Source organism: Meleagris gallopavo, chromosome 13, assembly GCF_000146605.3.
Source record: "Meleagris gallopavo isolate NT-WF06-2002-E0010 breed Aviagen turkey brand Nicholas breeding stock chromosome 13, Turkey_5.1, whole genome shotgun sequence".
NCBI classification, from domain to species: domain Eukaryota; kingdom Metazoa; phylum Chordata; class Aves; order Galliformes; family Phasianidae; genus Meleagris; species Meleagris gallopavo.
This window is the reverse complement of record NC_015023.2, coordinates 4,019,047-4,024,434: the sequence shown is the minus strand read 5'-3', so window position 1 is coordinate 4,024,434 and position 5,388 is coordinate 4,019,047.

Below are 5,388 nucleotides of genomic sequence, written 5' to 3'. Positions count from 1 at the left end.
CTCCAGAGAGAGATCCTTCCTCAGAGGAAGTCAGCCCTTAAATGGGGTCTAGGAGAGGTGGAACCAGGCTCCACCCCTTCTGATCACATAGGTGAATTGCCTCCACCTGTTCTCCCGCGGCTCACTCAGGTGGTCAATCAGAGGTTCAGGCCGTGATCCAACAGTTCCCCTACATGACAGCTGCACACCATGGGACTCTATGACAGAGAAGAGGCTGCTTAACTGAGAAGGAACAAGAAAAAACAGCTCTAACATTCAATTTGTATAACAACAGAAGTTTAGGAAGTTCTCAGTATGGTTCAAAACCAGAATGTTTCAGGAAATACAGCATGTAGGGTTACTTATCCTGTAGCTTTTAGGGGTACTGATCACAGTGAAATAATTGAATTTCTTCATAAGAAAGCTGGTTCCAGACTTACAAACACGGATCCAGTATGAAATGGATACTTGATATGAGGATGACAGCATGATAAATAAAACGTTCACCAAGAATACCAGAGAGCAATGAATGGCAGGCACAGATCAATGGACTATCAAGTGTGTTTACAGCCATCAGTTTATTGTTATTAATACTTTAACTTAATCTTCAGCTTTAAAGTAAATGATAACACATTCACTGCTGTCTTTCAGATTTGATTTCTCATCTAGAGCATTGAATCAGAAATATAACCTGAAAGTGATAAATGCACATCAGCATAATAAACTCACTGGAATAAATTGTTTATGCCATTCCTGGAGAGGGACACATTTGGATGAGTGCATGGAAAACCCTGTGCCCAACAATGCGTCCCGAGTCCCTGTGCTTGGCCACAGCAACCTGCAGAGATCTGGGGCATGTGGCCACCACTGCTCCCGGAGGAACCAGCACAGTCCTATTGCTCCTATTTCTGGGGGCAGCAGAATTGGGCTGAATCCTGTTACTTACATCTTGGGATGTGAGCAGGCTGCCTGGCAGTGCTACAGCATTCCTGCTCCTCACCATGTAGACAAAGGGCTTTCAGTTCCTCTATTCATTTAGCAGCAACAAAAATACACGTCTGAGTTTTTCTTTATGCTCTAAAAGTAAACAGTGGCCTCTGGAGAGTGATGCTTACTATACAGTTAAGAGATTGCTTATTTGAAGGAAAAACTGAGGAGCAGGTCTGGTTGTAGGTGGTGCTCGGACTTTTCTGTACCGATTTTTAACTCACCAGCCTCCCAATACAAGGGTGTATTGTGAGCTTGCTCACTCCAGAATTACCTAAAATAACGTATAACAAGATTTTGGCTGCTCTAGGCTGCACAAGAAGAGGGATTCAATGAAGTGTAGAAGGGTACCGAATTATTCTGATATTGACAGACATTTAATCAGTAATACCAAGGGCTCGCCAGCACTAGCAATAAGAGCTCAGTTCCTTCATTATTAGAGAAAAGTCTATATCGCAATATATGCCTCTGTGCCTAGATTATGATTTTCCCCCTTCACCAGACTCCTGTTGTTGTTGTTGTTTTTGTTTGTTTGTTTGTTTTTAAGTGAAGACCCAGCTTAACTACATTGAAACCTGAGAAATATTATCTCCAAGTAAAGCAATGTTTTCTTCAGCTGCAGCAAAAATACAGGAACATTCCACCCGTGGAAGAAAGTCCTATCACCATCCACTGTCAATCGTAATAATTCATAAAGGATGCCCACAGAGATTTGAATGTATTATTTGATCACTTTTTCAGCTCTTGTAATTTTCTTACGAGAGCAGAATTTGTGAGAAGATCAAGCCAGAAAGCTATCAATATACATATTTTCTGGAATACAAGATCCTCCAGCTAATATAAAATAATTGTGGAAATGGTTGGCAAATTAAAGATGGTTGTTATAGATTCCAAAAATACTTTTGCTTTCAGCAAAATACATTTTTAATTACTTTCCTACTAGCTGTCATTTTTCATAAACCAGTCTAGACAACTCATGCCAAATCATGCAAAAACTTATTTCAATGACATGCTTTCCTCTAATACCAAAGATCAGAAAATGTTATCTTTTTAAAAAGCATATATGGAGTTTAACAAAACAGTTCTAGGTAAACCTGGCTCTTCCTGGTGTAAAAAAATCATAACTTTCCTTTCGGAAAAACGGATATATTAAAATACAAAGAAATCCTTTTTCCAGAATTAAAATAAGCCTGAAAATATACGTACGTGTCCACACTGTGTTTGTTTTTGTTATCCTCTGAAACTCATTTTCCCAAAGCATTTCATTACAAAGCACACTAGCAAAAATCTGTCATCTTAGTTACATACATGTATTACCATGCCTTTTATTTTATTTATATTGACCATATTGAAAAGGAGAGGAAAAGCATGAAAAGTAATCTGAATTTGTATTTTTTTTACACTTTTGAATTTGAATTATTAAGCTGAGTTATAGTACATAGAAGTAAGGAATTATGTAAAGAATGTAGATTTTGCTTTTAGCGTCATAATCAATGTCCAAATCTAAAATTGATATAATTGACTGTTAATTAATTCCCTTGATATTTTCATTAGCACATCCAAGCAACAAGTCTTCTGTTTGGCACTTCTGAATTATTCAGGAATTACTTGGATTGCTATAATGAAGGCGTTACTGCCTGATACTATGCTTGCTAATACAGTTGAATGCAAGGCATGGTTTTATTTTTCTATTCTGATTGGATAATCAGAGATTTCCCTTAAGATATGCTAAATGAAGTTTCAGAGTTGCACAAAAAAAAATGTCAGGAGAAGCGTCCAAACTATTTTTGTGAAAAAAATCCATCTCTATACTTTCAATAATGGTAGCTTTCCTTTAAGTCCTATAATACTGCAACAAGAAGGGTTGCTGTGGTTGGAACTTGATAGTGTTTTGAACACTCGTTTGGTTTTCTGAGCTAATATTGCCTATGCTATTTGATAGCATTTTCCCAGAAAATGTCCAAGACCACTTCTGGAGATCACCAGACACCACCAATGCCTTATCTCAATATCTAGAGACCTGCTTCTGGCCCAGCCAAAGGACAGCCAGAGATTTACTGTACAGTTGTAGCAATCTGTCCGTTAGCAGTGTTACTTGGCATGCTCCCAAACACACCTACAAACACCCAAGCACGTACCTGCGCAAGTGTTGGTGCCCTTACTGAGATAAACCCTCTCTGAACTCCAAAGTGATTTTGCTAAGGGAAGGACTTCAGGACTGGCCTAACCATGTGGACAACCACAGTGCTCTGCCTGGATGTTTTCATTCATTGCTATGTTGAAAGCCATGACACTTGGTAGTCTTTTTACCAAAGTTGGCAGTTTTGTGTCATTTTTTAATACTGCTTTTTTCTTATAAGGTACTAAGTGGCAGAAATCCCGTAAATCTTGCCATTTCAAAAGAAGAAGCTCAAGGGGACTGGGTGGTACATTTGATGGATGCACTGTCCTTAATGCACTAGCCTCTTCCCTAAGGGATTATGGTTTTGAATTTAGTGTGAAGAAAGAACTGTTCCTCAAATGATGGCAGTAAAAGTTTATCAGCAGAGGATAGCTTTACCTTTCAGATCGTCACAGTGTTCTCTGACATGATCCTACTCTATACAGATCCTTCAGTGCCACTCACAAAACCAATAAATAGCCACTACAAATGCAATTCAAGGTATTGGTGTTGGTTTTTTGTTGTTGTTGTTGTTTTACTTTTTTGTTTTTCTTTTTTAAAAACAGAATGCAGCTAGTCCTAATTAATTTAATATTTGTCACTTGGACACCATCTCCCATATGACAACCTCCAAAGACTTTACAAAGATTAATGACACCCCATTATATCAATGAAGCAGAAAGAATAAGAATTAGTTCACCCATCACTGAAAAGCACTCTCTTCTGGGGTTGGAACACGACAGCTACTTAACAGCGTATAACATGGAGGAATGGGGCCTTGGGGAATCAAGAACCCAGCAGTTCCTTCAAGTGAAATACTGGTCCCACAGCAAGAAGCTGTGCTTCTCAACAGTTGATCAATGAATGGATGTGTTCTTCCCGAGCCTACTTGGGATACCATGGTTGTATGAAGACACTGCACAACTGAAATGGAGGAAGATACTCCTGAGGTAAAAGATTATAGTAGCACAGACCAACATCAGCAGGGATATAAGTGTAGACACCTGTAATGCAATGGAAAGCGTAACAAAACAGCAGGGTAACAAGGTCTTAAGCAACAGAGAGCGAGGATCTGCTTAGATATATAGCAGAAGTTGCAGAACTGGACACAGTATTTGAGATGTGCTCTCAGCAGGGCAGAACAGAGGGGGAAGATCATCACCCTTGCCTTACTGACCATGCTCCTTTTACTGCACTCCAGGATCCCATTGGCCTTCTTGCCCACCAGGGCACACTGCTGGCTCATGGACAACCTGCTGTTCACCAGGACCCTTAGGTCCCCCTCTGCAGAGCTCCTCTCCAGCAGGTCGTCCCCTAACCTGTACTGAACCATGTTATTTCTCCCCAGGTGCAGGACTCTACACTTGCTTTTATTGAACCTCATCAGATTCCTCTCTGTCCAACTCTACATCTGTCCAGGCCTTGCTGAATGGCAGCACAGCCTTCATGTGTGTCAGCCAGTCCTCAGCTTTGTATCATCAGCAAATTTGCTGAGGGTGGACTCTGTCCCTTCACCCATTCAGGAAAATATTGAACAAAACCAGACCCAGCACCAACCTTTGGGAAACACCACTAGTTATAACCTCCCCCAAGACTCTGCGCTGCTGACAATCCTCTGAGCTCTGCCAGTCAGCCAGTTCTCACTTTGCCTTATCATCCACTCATCTATCTCACACTTTCTCAGCTTCCTTACAAAGATGCTGTGAGAGACAGTGCCAAATGCCTTCCTGAAGTCAAGATATACAACATCAACCACTGTCCCGACATCTACCCAGCCAGTGATGATATCAGAGAAGGCTACCAGGTTGGTAATGCAAACATTTAGCAGATTTGTTTAACTACTTGCTAGTACAATTAAATCTTATTGCAGTAGAAGGGGTTAACAAATGGAAATGTTCCTAATGAGTCTTCAGAACATTCAGAAAATTAAAAATATGCATGCTTCCAGTCGTTTATACCCACTTACTGAACAGGTTACTGTAAACAGCTGTGTTTACATTCAGAAAAGTTGAAAACAAATATTTCAAGGCAGTTAGTGGCAAAATTCCATTTAATCAGAGGACCAGCATGAGACCTTTCCACCTTTACTTCCCCATATGATTTAATGGAGACTTTGTGGAAGCTTTGTGTGGTCCAGCGAAGCAGGACAAGCAAAAGGGAATTTCATTGGGTCTGAGTAGTGCTCTGCAGGAATTTCTTATCTGGTCAGGGTATTACTTTGCATGGACCACAGACGTCTACCGGTCTAAATCTATGAACAC